The sequence below is a fragment of the Rhinopithecus bieti genome, unplaced genomic scaffold (assembly GCF_001698545.2).
Source record: "Rhinopithecus bieti isolate Rb0 unplaced genomic scaffold, ASM169854v2 scaffold_2827, whole genome shotgun sequence".
Taxonomy (NCBI): domain Eukaryota; kingdom Metazoa; phylum Chordata; class Mammalia; order Primates; family Cercopithecidae; genus Rhinopithecus; species Rhinopithecus bieti.
In genome coordinates this window covers 316,014-331,554 of record NW_016804135.1, presented here as the reverse complement: position 1 = coordinate 331,554, position 15,541 = coordinate 316,014, and the positions used below count along the sequence as shown (strand labels likewise).

Sequence of the window (15,541 nt, the reverse complement as noted above, 5' to 3'; positions counted from 1 at the left end):
TGAAGAATATGTGTAAGACTCAACTCTGTTAGGAAAAATCCTAAATACTTTCCAAATGCTTAATATTGCACTTAACCTTTAATATAATAATTAATATGCCAAGATATAGGGCAGATATGACCATTGCTCTTTCTTTAATAGACTGGTGCTTTGTTAGTTAGATGCATGAATAATTTAACAAATTTAATCTATGATATTTATTTTTAAAAATAATTAGACATGTGGGGATTGTCCCATTTAATCAAAATATAATTTATTTTAATTATTTCTAGGCAAGTAGTGCAGTGTTTAGGTTTCACAAAGTTTAACAATCAAAGCATAATATGCTATTTTATCATTTTTTTTTTACCTCTAAACATTTCAGAAACAAAACAAAAAGTTTCTCAGATCAAATGAGTCACATTAGCAAATGTACCAAGGAGAAGAATGCAATGAAGTAAAATAACACAAACAATTAACTTTCAAGTGTTGAGGCGTTATTAGAATGCTATTAACTTTCCTGGATATAATTTAGGTGTCAAAGAAAAATATATCTTAAACTGATAGACACTAAAATAGTTTACTTAATTTTGCCTCAAGAGAAAGCACAAATGGCTTTTCCATTGAAAAAACAAAACAAATGTCATCATATTTGTTTCTTCAAGAATGTATAAAATTATACAAAATCAATTTTAGGATTTTATTTAGAAACAAATACCTTAGTGGTCTAAATAATGTAAAAGAGGAATACTATTTGGAGGTAGCAAATTTTGTTTCATTAGAGGGTAACTTTATGAAAAGTCACTGCCATACTTCTCATAATGAGAAGACATTTTTATGTAGATTATTAAATCAGACAGCCTATGAACTCTTTTGTATGTGAGATACTACAATGAATTATGAAGGGAAAATAACAGATTTTATGCAGAGTGGATAGCAGAGGAAAAATTCAGAGAAAATATTGAGGGAGAAAGATGCTATTGTCATAGTCATTCTGTTGGAATCAATAGAATTAAAAGGTATGTACCGTCAAAACAAGTGAATGGAATTATGGGGAGAAACAAGAATATTGCGTTGGCAATACTTGGTGAAATTCAGTGTGTACCTCTTCTATGGAAAACTTTTCCCAGATACATAGTAGGGAAATTCACCCAGAGAAACTTAAAATAGGTATATGTATAAGGATATTTATAGTAGCATTATTCATGTGAATGAGAAGTTGAGTATAATTGGAGATTCATACATACAAGGGAACAAAGTAAAATATTGAACAGGTATATGTGGCATGTTATGCAGCAGTTAGAAACTGTAAATTTATATGTAGAAGAGAGGAAAATTTAAAATAACAATACATATGTACAACATAAGTGCTTTAGCAACATATTTATTCAAATTAAACACACATATACACCACTACTCCCACCAGCAGCAGCGACCACATTATGTGTGTTTTCACAGATTCATAGGTATTCAAAGACAAATAACAGATGCATTACAGTGGATGCACACTGGAGAAGGGGAATGGGAGTGGGTTTTATGATGGTGTAAGGGAAAAAGCTATGGATCTATAAACATGCTATAAATATGGATGAATCTGAGGTAGGCGGCAGGCAGGCCACAACTCTGGACCAGATTGAAGACTGGCCAAAGGCTAGAAGAGGCACCAAAGGCACCTCTCCATAAAACATACCCAATAGCGCCATGACAGCTTAGCATTGCCTTGGCACAAGCAAGAAGTTACCAATCCTTGCCAAGATAATACCCAGAAATTACTGCCCATTTTCTAGCTCATTCTAAACAATCTGCCCCTTACTTAGCATAGCATTAAAAGTGGGTATAAATGTGACTACAGAACTGCTCCTGAGTCGCTACTCTCCACATACTGCCTATGGGGTAGCCCTGCTTGGGAGGAGCAGTCACAGAGCTGCAGGACTGCCACCACCTCAATTAGGCTGTTTTCTTCCACCACCAGCTCGCTCTTGAATTAATTCCTGGGTGAAGCCAAGAACCTTCCCTGCATCAAGTCTATGTGTATATAAGTGTATATACTGTATATACATACGCATATATAAGTGGCTCTTCTGCCTGAGAATCTCACAGAAGAGTGGCCTCTGTGTTGTGTATGTACCCTGGTATTAAGGTGACTAAGCCACTTCTATCCCTTGTGAACTCCCATATATATTGCAGAGTATTGCAGAACCCTGACCATAACCCCTAATTGGACTCCATAAGCAATATTTGGTACTTAAGCAACTGAAGTAATAATTATTCCATTCCTTCATGAGACACTCATCTTTAATTTTTCCTCACTCAATTATACTTAGCATGTCAAATTGAGGTTAATAAAATAATTTAACCTTGCTCATGGAGAGTGTAAATGCACAATTACTCTGTATGTAAACATCTGCAGTACTGTTTTAATGTGCTGACAGTTTCTAATGAAGGTAGCATGTATCTATTAAAGTTTTAAAAATTACTCTAAATTGGCCGGGCGTGGTGGCTCCCCCCTGTAATCCCAGCACTTTGGGAGGCCAAGGTGGGTGGATCACAAGGTCAGGAGATGGAGACCAGCCTGGCTAACATGGTGAAACCTCGTCTTTACTAAAAACACAAAAAATTAGCCAGGCGTGCTGGCGGGCGCCTATAGTCCCAGCTACTCGGGAGGCTGAGGCAGGATAATGGTGTGAACCCAGGAGATGGAGCTTGCAGTGAGCCGAGATCACACCACTGCACTCCAGCCTGGGCAACAGAGCAAGACTCTGTCTCAAAAAGAAAAAAAAAAATCACTCTAAATTTAGGCTTAATTTATTAATTTTTAAAAACATTGATAAGAGATAAGAGGCTTAAGGACTTCTTAAAACCAAAGAGACACAAATACTCTCATTTCACAGAAATGAAGAGGCTTCTGAGGTCAGTGAAACTGCAATGTTTTGACAATTACTAGATAGTAAATTAAGGGCAATCCGGGATTAAAGCCAAATTATTCTACTGCTTCCTTCAGGGATATTTCTACTGTAGTATGTTTTATTTTCAGACGTATAGCATATATTTTGCATGTTGTTATTGTTCAAATTATCTTTATACCAGTTGTTACAATTCAGATCTGGAGAGAACTGTAAGGTCATGTAAATGAGTGAACAGAAGCAATGAAAATGCATACGTGTGTATTGTGTGAACAGACATGCAAACTGTAAAGCAATTTCTCTGCCTAAGGAGAAATCCTCTACTCAGCTCCAGCTGACTTCTGCCATTGGTAGTATATTCTCAAAGTGACCAGATGTGGTGTTGTTGTTGCTGTTATTCAAATGTTTTTTTTTTTTTTTTTTTTTTTTTTGAGATAGATTATCAATGTGTCACCTGGGCTGGAGTGCAGTGGCACCATCTCGGCTCACTGCAACCTCTACTTCCTGGGTTCAAGTGATTCTCCTGCCTCAGCCTCCTGGGCAGCTGGGACTACAGGTGTGTGCCACCATGCCTGGCTCATTTTTTGTATTTTTAGTAGAGATGGGGTTTCACCATATCAGCCAAGATAGTCTCGATCTCCTGACTTCGTGATCCACCCGCATCAGCCTCCCAAAGTGTTGGGATTACAGGCGTGAGCCACCGCGCCTGGCCTCAAATGTGTATTTTTTAAAGTTATCTTTGAAATAACAATTGAGCAAGATGAAGGCCAGACAAAACCCATATGGGACATGGATTTGGTCTGCAGGCTGCTGATTTTTTTTTAATATACTTTAAGTTCTGAGATACATATGCAGAACATGCAGATTTGTTACATAGGTATATACGTGCCATGGTGGTTTGCTGCACCCATCAACCCGTCATCTATATTAGGTATTTCTTCTGCAGGCTGCCGATTTTTAATTACAACTTATGCAGTCTGTTGTGCAATCATATGGAATAATATCAACATCAATTATTGAATTTAACAACATAAATATACTCACCATCACAGTCTTCAGTGCAAGAATCTATTGAAAGAAAATAAAATAAAATGCACTAATAAAAGCTTCAAGATAAATGGATGATTATAAAAATCGACTTATCATTAAAGCAAAACAAAGTTGAAACAGGTGATCAATGCAACTATATTAACTTTGATAATCCATCTATTAATCACATATGTGAAATGTAGACAAATTTCCTTAGCTATTGATACAATTAAGTACCTTGTCAATTTCTTCATTAATAATTCAGTGTTGATCGACTGATAATTTCTTTCAGAATTAGTTATTGATTATCATGATGCAGTGATGCCACTGACAAATAATTATTTTTTAGATGTGGTTGCCCTACTGTATAAAGGTTAATAGTCAATGGCAAAATAAACATAAAGTCACTTCTTATTCCTTATCTAGTAGATTCATCTGCCAATGAAATCTGGTTTTCTTGGGCTTTTAGCTATACTTAGAAAATAGTTTTACAATTATTATGTTAGCTTTATATATCAACATAAGTTTTGTACTAAAACAATGTTTTTAAACTACCTCCCCCCGCCACAAAGAAAACTCTAAATGGTAATATGTATTATATAAAAACGGAATCTGTGTTTAAATAATTTTGGGACATGTTGCATTATAGAGGTTCATTTTGCTAACTAGCATGCCAAAGATTCTAAAGTTTTCTAGCAATGAATCTTTATCCTTATTTTATTTAACATACTGTTTCTCCAGTTTATTTAAGCAGATCATTTTTCCCCTTGATTTTGAGGAAAACAATTTAGCGAATGCTAACTCAGAAGGAAAAAAGTTGCCCAAAGCCATACAAACTCATTTAAATTAAGTTCAAAAGTGCCTGGCAGATTTTCTGATTCCTACAATATGGCGGCAGAGACGTTAGGCTAAATTATGTCAATATTTTTCTCTCAGATGAATATTAAAATCTTTAAAAAGTATTCAAATTTTATTATAGGTCAAAGGGTGCATGTGCAGGTTTGTTGCATGAGTGAATTGCATGACACTGAGGCTTGGGGTCTCAATGATCCTGTCACCTAGGCTGTAAGCATAGCAGCCAACAGGTGGTTCTTCAGCCCACACCCCTCTCCCTTCCTCCTTTGTTTAGAGGTCTGCAGTGTCTATTGTTCACATCTTGATGTTCATGTGTATTCAATGTTTAGCTCCCATGTACAGTGAGAACATGTGGTGTTTGGTTTTCTGTTTTTGCATTAGGTTGCTTAGGGTAACGGTCTCCAGCTGCATCCTTGTTGCTGTGAAGAACACAATTTCATTTATTTTATGGCTGCAAAGTATTCTAAAGTGCATACGTACCACATTTTCTTCATCCAATCCACTGGCAATGAGCATGCGAGTGCATGTGTCCTTTTAATCGAGTGAGTTATTTTCCTTTGGGTGTATTCCCAGTAGTGGGCTTGCTGGGTTGAATGGTAGTTCTATTTTAGTTCTTTGAGAAATCTCCAAACTGCCTTCCACGGTGGCTGAAGTAGTTTGCATTCCCACAGACAATGTATAAGTATTCCCTTTTCTCTGCAGCCTCACCAGCATCTGTTATTTGCCTTTTTAATAATCAACATTCTGACTTTCGTGAAATGGTATCTCATTGTGGTTTTGATTTGTATTAAAAGAAAATATCTTAATCATGCTAAATTTTCTTTGTTAGAAGAGTGCAAATTTGTAATATTCACCAACTCACCAATTTTAATTCATCAAAAATTTCACAAGTGCTAAGGATGAAATTTTTATAAAATTAGCATTATCAAGGGAAATAAATTGTGAAGCAGTGAAACATCAAAGTTTGCCTGTAAATTTTCAAACATAATTAGATTGGTTTAGTAGTTCAGAAAATGGTAAAATTAAAAAGTGAAAGCATCTGTTCACGTCATCCTCCACCTTCTGAAGGAGATTATGCAAACTGCCTGAGAAAGCACAGATTTAAATAGACCCCAAAACTCTCTACAGATAATGCCTTGTTTGAGGTCACAGCTGTCTTCCCAAATCTAGGAAGAACGTGAAACAGTTGCAGGACACCATTTTTTCAAGCTGATTATGCCTCTTACCCAGAAGTGAGGACATGAGAACTTTTCTGGCCGTACTCCAGTCCATGCTGCCTTGACTTTTACCTCAGTTTTGTGTGTTATTTGATTCTACCTGTCTATCTGTCTATCTGTGGCTCAGCAAAAGTGGTTTTTGACTTGATGTTAGAAGTTACTTGAGTGCTTATGTGGCTTTGCTCCCAGATCCCAGCTCCTAGCTATTTATTATTAAATAAATAAATAAATAAATAAATAAATAAATATTAAAATAAAGGCAAGTCAAACTGCCTTTATTTTTTTTCTCAGACCTAAAGGGCAGTCAGGTTTCTCATTTCTGGAAGACTGCAATGATTATTTCAAGGCTGTGAATCAAGGCAGACTGAGGATTGCCATATACATATCTACTAATTTATATCTTTTTTCCATATTGTTTTTAAAACTTTCTATAGAAGTATTCATGTAGACATAGATATAAAACTGACAAATTTTAAATGTGTAGGCCCATATATTTTCACAAACCAAACATCCTCAGGCAATGAGCACACAATTTGAGACTATAATCAGCTTCAGAAAGAGTTCCNTAAATAAATAAATAAATAAATAAATAAATAAATATTAAAATAAAGGCAAGTCAAACTGCCTTTATTTTTTTTCTCAGACCTAAAGGGCAGTCAGGTTTCTCATTTCTGGAAGACTGCAATGATTATTTCAAGGCTGTGAATCAAGGCAGACTGAGGATTGCCATATACATATCTACTAATTTATATCTTTTTTCCATATTGTTTTAAAACTTTCTATAGAAGTATTCATGTAGACATAGATATAAAACTGACAAATTTTAAATGTGTAGGCCCATATATTTTCACAAACCAAACATCCTCAGGCAATGAGCACACAATTTGAGACTATAATCAGCTTCAGAAAGAGTTCCCTTGGTCTCCATTGGAATCACTGTCTTTGATTGGGCTGCTATAACCAAATAGCATATTTCACACCTCACCCCCCTCCTATTGTCCCACCTTTTGCAGTTTCCACTGTCTATTATTCCACTCTGTAAGTATGTATGTACCCATTGTTTAGCTCCCATTTTTAAGTGAGAATATGAGATTTTTCCTTTCTCTTTCTGAGTGATTTTACTAAGGATAATGGCTTCCCATTCCAACCATGCTGCTGCAAAAGACACATTATTTTTTCTTTTTTTATGGTTAGGCACACTAAAAGCCCAGTACACAATATATCTGTGTAACACAACTTCACTTGTACTCCTAAATCCATAAAAATAAAAAACATTTTAGAAAGCATATATTTGTTTGCATGGAAGACCACTGAAGATTTAAGAAACATTAATACCAGATGGCTAGAGAGCCATCCAGGCATGAAAAAAATCTAATAATCAAGTCCTATTTCATATAGATTTAAAATTTTGCTTACACTGAGATTAAAAGTATTTGCATATATAATCAAAATTATGCATTCATGATGCAATCATGTACATATATGTGCATGTGTAATAGGATTTTTTTTGTTGTTTTAACACATTTATTGAGCTATTTTTAAAATATCTAATTCTTTTGAAAAGTATCTGTTCATGTCCTTTGCCCAATTTTTATGGGGCTGTTAGTTTTTTTCTTATACATTTGTTTAAGTTCCTTATAGATTCTGAATATTAGACCTGTGTCAGATGCATAGTTTGTAAAAATTTTCTCCCATTCTGTAGATTGTCTGTTTACTCTGCTGATAGTTTCTTTTGCTGTGCAGAAGCATTTTAGTTTAATTAAATTCCACTTGTCCATTTTTGTTTTTATTGCAAATGCTTTTGGTGTCTTTGTCATGAGATCTTTGTCCATGCCTATGTCCTGAATGGTATTGCTTTCATTGTCTTCCAGAATTTTTATAGTTTTGGGTTTTATGTGTAAGTCTTTAATCCACCTTGAGTTAATTTTTGTATATGTTGTAAGGAAGGGGTCCATTTTCAATCTTATATGGCTAGCCTGTTCTCCCAATGCCATTTACTGAATAGAGAATTCTTTCCCCATTGCTTGTTTTTGTCAGGTTTGGTGAAGATCAGATAATTGTAGGTGTGAAGCCTTATTTCTGGGTTCTCTATTCTGTTCCATTGGTCTGTTATGTACCAGCACCATTATGTGTTTGTTATTGTACGAGTACCATGCTGTTTTGATTACTGTAGCCCTGTAGTATAGTTTGAAGTCAGATAGAGCAATGCCTCCAACTCTGTCCTTTTTGTAATTGCCTTGGCTATTCAAACTCTTTTGCCTTCATATGAATTTTAAAATAGGTTTTTTCTAGTTCTGTGAAAATGTCAATGATAGTTCAGTGGGAATAGCATTGAATCTATAAATTGCTTTGGGCAGTATGCCTGTTTTAACTATGTTGATTTTCTTGTCTATGAGCATGGAATGTTTTCCATTTGTGTCATCTCTGATTTCTTTGAGCAATATTTTGTAGTTCATGAAAGAGATCTTTCACTGCCTAGTTAACTATATTCCTACGTATTTTATTCTTTCTGTGGCGATTGTAAACGGGAATTTGTTCATGATTTGGCACTCAACTTGACTATTGTTTGCATATGTTGGTCTTGACTATTGTTGGTTGGAATGCTAGTGATTTTGCAAATTAATTTTGTATCTTGAGACTTTCCTAAAGTTTTTTATAAGCTTAAGAAGCTTTGGGGCTGGCCAGGCACAGTGGCTCACACTTGTAATCCCAGCACTTTGGGAGGCCGGGGAGGGGGGTGGTGCAGATCACTTGAGGTCAGTTTGAAACCACCCTGACCAACATGGTGAAACTCCATCTGTACTGAAACTACAAAATTAGCCAGGCGTGGTGGTGGGTGCCTGTAATCCCAGCTACTTGGGAGACTGAGACAGGAGAATTGCTTGAGCTCGGGAGGTGGAGGTTGCAGTGAGCACAGATTGAGCCATTGCACTCCAGCCTGGGTGACAGAGCGAGACTCTGTCTCACAAAACAAAACAAAAAACAAAACAAAACAACAACAAAACAAACAAACAAAAGTTTTGCGGCTGAGTTGAGATGGGGTTTTCTAGATATAGAATCATGTCATCTACAAACAGGGATAGTTTGAATTTCTCTCTTCCTATTTGAATGCCCTTTATTTCTTTCACTTGCCTGATTGCCCTGACCAGAACTTCCAATACTATGTTGAATAGGAGTGGCGAGACAGGGCATCCTTGTCTTGTGCAAGTATTCAAGGGGAATGCTTCCAGCTTTTGCCCATTCAGTGTTGATGTTTGCTGAGGGTTTGTCATAGATGGTTCTGTTTTTTTTAAAATTATCATTTTCTTTATCATTGGAGGGAAAGAAATCAAACAGAGGTGTGGGTATAGTTACACTGTTTAAAGATGAGCTGAATACAAAGACAATGAGTCTTTTACAGTCTCAACAATGCCATGATGAATAACTGAATTATCTCATTTATAATTCACACTGGATCAAAAAAATTGGTTCCCCTCTGTATAGATCAATTTAACTCAAACCTTATTATCTTCAGAATACAAACATGAATACTGCAAGATAAACTCTAACTGCACTAGGTATTTTCTAAGTAGAAGACCAAACACCAAATGGAATCCCTCTTTCCAACGTCTTTCGATATGACAAGATTTTGCCAGAGTAGAAGTCTAACACTTAAAAAAGCATTCTCATGGCCAAGTAAGAAAATACAGTTATTGTGGGTATTACAATACTTTTACCATATATATTACACATTGAATTAAACTCAGCATTAAATATGCTTCTAAAATTATGCTGTTAATGATGATAGCAGTGATGATGTTGGTTGAAAAGCCTGTCTTTAGTGTAAGAAAAGTAAGGGAGAAATATTTAACAAGCAGAAAGCAGACACAGAGTTGGGCGTTTTACTTTTTTGACTAGGAAAGATAATTTTAAGCAACGAAATATACAAAGCAAAGTAATCCCTTATTTCCCCTATGTGGAAATAATATGAGACATTTATTAGATATACTGGACAAGAACAGAACTAAGTACTCCAACTCTACTGCAGGATTACAAAAAAATCATCCCTTCACCACCGTGTAAGATTTAAGGGCAACTGGCCCAATGATGCGTGTTATATAAAACACAGCAAGATTGCTGCTGCCCTGCCAAGTACCTCCAATTCCTACCCAGGTCCTACTGAAATGGTGGTGGTCCCAACTAGTTTTATTGATATAAATCTTTAAAGAAAAGATAAAGCATTTAAAAGATAAATCAAGATACTTCAGGAACCACATATCCAACACAAACTTTATCCTCAAATGAGTTATGTTTGCCTTGCACTAAAATACTTTTATTTCACTCAAATTAGAGCAATAATATTGCATACATATGTGTCTTCCCTGCCCAGTAATTCAGAGAAAAAATCCAAAATGATTAGTAAAGAAAATATAAAATTAACAGATGCTTTAAATTTATTTTAAAATTTTGAAGGTTTAACAGGTGTTTGAAGTTTGTAATTCCTACCAGGAAAACATTATCTGAATGAATACCCTAATGTCAAACCACTGTAAAATGCTTCAGCTGCATTTCAGGGAGACGGATAGGGATTATCTTCAAAGCACCCCAGCTCTCTTGATGAGAAGGTCAGAGGTACACTGGTTTGTATTATTGAGACATCCATAAGGTGATCTAGGTTGCTTTTCCTTCAGCAAGGGCTTTATTTATCAGAAGGGCATTATGCTTGACGTCCAAATTTGGCTGACGATTTACTGATAAGATTCATAACCGTTGGGTTGCTCTGGTATTCTGACGTATTTGCTGCGTTCTGAGCCACATCCTGGAAGGCCACCATAACTTCTGGATCCTGCACAGCTGCCATAACCTCTGGATCACTAAGAATTTCATTGAGTCCAGGCAATCCGGCCGTTCCAGCCATATCCCCTCCCATTCCAGCCATTCTTCCAGGAAAATTACCAGACGTTCCCCAAGAAAGCCACCTGGAAAAGAACCATACTGAGCTCCTAATTGTTGTCTGGCTTCTTCCTTCCTCTGGGCTCTCTCATGCTCTTCTCGTGCCTTCTTAACTCTTTCTATTCTTTCTTTGATCTCTTGCTCTTCACNTTTGATTACTGTAGCCCTGTAGTATAGTTTGAAGTCAGATAGAGCAATGCCTCCAACTCTGTCCTTTTTGTAATTGCCTTGGCTATTCAAACTCTTTTTGCCTTCATATGAATTTTAAAATAGGTTTTTTCTAGTTCTGTGAAAAATGTCAATGATAGTTCAGTGGGAATAGCATTGAATCTATAAATTGCTTTGGGCAGTATGCCTGTTTTAACTATGTTGATTTTTCTTGTCTATGAGCATGGAATGTTTTTCCATTTGTGTCATCTCTGATTTCTTTGAGCAATATTTTGTAGTTCATGAAAGAGATCTTTCACTGCCTAGTTAACTATATTCCTACGTATTTTATTCTTTCTGTGGCGATTGTAAACGGGAATTTGTTCATGATTTGGCACTCAACTTGACTATTGTTTGCATATGTTGGTCTTGACTATTGTTGGTTGGAATGCTAGTGATTTTTGCAAATTAATTTTGTATCTTGAGACTTTCCTAAAGTTTTTTATAAGCTTAAGAAGCTTTGGGGCTGGCCAGGCACAGTGGCTCACACTTGTAATCCCAGCACTTTGGGAGGCCGGGGGAGGGGGGTGGTGCAGATCACTTGAGGTCAGTTTGAAACCACCCTGACCAACATGGTGAAACTCCATCTGTACTGAAACTACAAAAATTAGCCAGGCGTGGTGGTGGGTGCCTGTAATCCCAGCTACTTGGGAGACTGAGACAGGAGAATTGCTTGAGCTCGGGAGGTGGAGGTTGCAGTGAGCACAGATTGAGCCATTGCACTCCAGCCTGGGTGACAGAGCGAGACTCTGTCTCACAAAACAAAACAAAAAACAAAACAAAACAACAACAAAACAAACAAACAAAAAGTTTTGCGGCTGAGTTGAGATGGGGTTTTCTAGATATAGAATCATGTCATCTACAAACAGGGATAGTTTGAATTTCTCTCTTCCTATTTGAATGCCCTTTATTTCTTTCACTTGCCTGATTGCCCTGACCAGAACTTCCAATACTATGTTGAATAGGAGTGGCGAGACAGGGCATCCTTGTCTTGTGCAAGTATTCAAGGGGAATGCTTCCAGCTTTTGCCCATTCAGTGTTGATGTTTGCTGAGGGTTTGTCATAGATGGTTCTGTTTTTTTTAAAATTATCATTTTCTTTATCATTGGAGGGAAAGAAATCAAACAGAGGTGTGGGTATAGTTACACTGTTTAAAGATGAGCTGAATACAAAGACAATGAGTCTTTTACAGTCTCAACAATGCCATGATGAATAACTGAATTATCTCATTTATAATTCACACTGGATCAAAAAAATTGGTTCCCCTCTGTATAGATCAATTTAACTCAAACCTTATTATCTTCAGAATACAAACATGAATACTGCAAGATAAACTCTAACTGCACTAGGTATTTTCTAAGTAGAAGACCAAACACCAAATGGAATCCCTCTTTCCAACGTCTTTCGATATGACAAGATTTTGCCAGAGTAGAAGTCTAACACTTAAAAAAGCATTCTCATGGCCAAGTAAGAAAATACAGTTATTGTGGGTATTACAATACTTTTACCATATATATTACACATTGAATTAAACTCAGCATTAAATATGCTTCTAAAATTATGCTGTTAATGATGATAGCAGTGATGATGTTGGTTGAAAAAGCCTGTCTTTAGTGTAAGAAAAGTAAGGGAGAAATATTTAACAAGCAGAAAGCAGACACAGAGTTGGGCGTTTTTACTTTTTTGACTAGGAAAGATAATTTTAAGCAACGAAATATACAAAGCAAAGTAATCCCTTATTTCCCCTATGTGGAAATAATATGAGACATTTATTAGATATACTGGACAAGAACAGAACTAAGTACTCCAACTCTACTGCAGGATTACAAAAAAATCATCCCTTCACCACCGTGTAAGATTTAAGGGCAACTGGCCCAATGATGCGTGTTATATAAAACACAGCAAGATTGCTGCTGCCCTGCCAAGTACCTCCAATTCCTACCCAGGTCCTACTGAAATGGTGGTGGTCCCAACTAGTTTTATTGATATAAATCTTTAAAGAAAAAGATAAAGCATTTAAAAAGATAAATCAAGATACTTCAGGAACCACATATCCAACACAAACTTTATCCTCAAATGAGTTATGTTTGCCTTGCACTAAAATACTTTTATTTCACTCAAATTAGAGCAATAATATTGCATACATATGTGTCTTCCCTGCCCAGTAATTCAGAGAAAAAATCCAAAATGATTAGTAAAGAAAAATATAAAAATTAACAGATGCTTTAAATTTATTTTAAAATTTTGAAGGTTTAACAGGTGTTTGAAGTTTGTAATTCCTACCAGGAAAACATTATCTGAATGAATACCCTAATGTCAAACCACTGTAAAATGCTTCAGCTGCATTTCAGGGAGACGGATAGGGATTATCTTCAAAGCACCCCAGCTCTCTTGATGAGAAGGTCAGAGGTACACTGGTTTGTATTATTGAGACATCCATAAGGTGATCTAGGTTGCTTTTCCTTCAGCAAGGGCTTTATTTATCAGAAGGGCATTATGCTTGACGTCCAAATTTGGCTGACGATTTACTGATAAGATTCATAACCGTTGGGTTGCTCTGGTATTCTGACGTATTTGCTGCGTTCTGAGCCACATCCTGGAAGGCCACCATAACTTCTGGATCCTGCACAGCTGCCATAACCTCTGGATCACTAAGAATTTCATTGAGTCCAGGCAATCCGGCCGTTCCAGCCATATCCCCTCCCATTCCAGCCATTCTTCCAGGAAAATTACCAGACGTTCCCCCAAGAAAGCCACCTGGAAAAGAACCATACTGAGCTCCTAATTGTTGTCTGGCTTCTTCCTTCCTCTGGGCTCTCTCATGCTCTTCTCGTGCCTTCTTAACTCTTTCTATTCTTTCTTTGATCTCTTGCTCTTCACATTTTTGCTTACACTTTCTCCGATGTTCTGCAATTTTCTCTGCCGTAGGTTGAACTTCTTTCAGCGTTGCACTAGCATCTTCATCATAATCCAATTTACAAACAAGGGCAAGATCATGGGCTGCTTCTTCCCAGTGGCCTAGAAGGCTATGTGCTTTCCCTCGCCATTTGCAAGGCTGAGCTGAATCAGGATTTATTTCAATGGCTCTGTCACAGTCTCGGATGGCAGCATTTGGCTTCTGTAATTTGACAAAAATGGCCATACAAAATGGCCAAGGGAGGATTCAGCTTGATGGCATCTGTGAATAAGTCAATGGCTTTCTGCAGTTCACCATCATTTAGGGCTTCAATAGCAGCCACTTTCTTATCATTTGCCTGATCCATCATATCCTCTGTTATCTCTGCATTTTCATCTCCCATTTCTTGAGGGGCATCAGTGTCTGTTTCAATCACACCTTCATTATCAATTTCTAGATCACTTTACTCAATTGATGGTTTGTCTGCCTTTAAGTCTTCCTCCACTTTCTTACCATCAGGTTTTTCTTCTTTGGTATTTTCTTCTGATTTAGCTTTCTGAGTAGCAGGTGGTACTTTAACCCCTATACTCTCCACCCACTCCCTCAGGAAGCACATTTCCTTGGTGTGCAGAATGCTCGGATCCTGCTTACACATTTTCACAAAGGCCCAAACCTTGTTCACTTTGCGGGGTTCCATGTTCAGGAGGCGGTGGGCGAAGCTGAGGGACTGCGGCCAGGTTCCAGACCCAGGCGCTGGCTTGGCATGACCGTGCAGAAGGGGGCGGCTGCTGCGAGTCAGAACAGACTCAGATGGCTGTTATTATTTTGAGGTATGTTCTTTCAATACCCAGTTTATTAATGGATTTTAGCATGGATTTTGATTTTTATCGAAAGCCTTCTCTGCATCTATTGAGATAATCATGTGTTTTTTTGTCTTTGGTTCTGTTATATGACGAATCACATTTATTGATTTGCATATTTGCATCCTGGGGATGATGCCTACTTGATCATGATGGATAAGCTTTTCCTTGTGCTGCTGGATTCAGTTTGCCAGTATTTTGCTGAGGACTTTTGCATTGATGTTCATTAAGGATATTGGCCTGAATTATCCTTTTTTGTTATGTAACTGCCAGGTTTTGCTTATAAGGATAATGCTGGCCTTATAGAATAAGTTAGGGAGAAGTCCCTCTTTTTCAGTTTTGGAATATTTTCAGTAGGACTGGTATCAGCTCTTCTTTGTACATCTGGTAGGATTCAGCTGTGAATTCATCTGGTCCTGGACTTTTTTTGGTTGGTGGGCATACAAAATGGCCAAGGGAGGATTCAGCTTGATGACATCTGTGAATTATAGCCTCAATTTCAGAACTTGTTATTGGTCTATTCAGGGATTCAATTTATTTCTGGTTTAGTCTTGGAAGGGTGTATGGGAGTGTAAATTAGTTCAGCCATTGTGGAAGACAGTGTGGTGATTCCTCAAAGACCTAGAGACAGAAACACCATTCAACCCAACAATCTCATTACTG

The 15,541-nt window shown here is 37.0% G+C and overlaps 1 pseudogene; it reads right to left on the bottom strand.

The window, feature by feature from the left end:
• Positions 1 to 13,616: 13,616 nt before the first annotated feature.
• Positions 13,617 to 14,715, bottom strand: LOC108524291 (hsc70-interacting protein pseudogene; annotated as a pseudogene).
• Between the last annotated feature and the right edge of the window lie 826 nt (positions 14,716 to 15,541).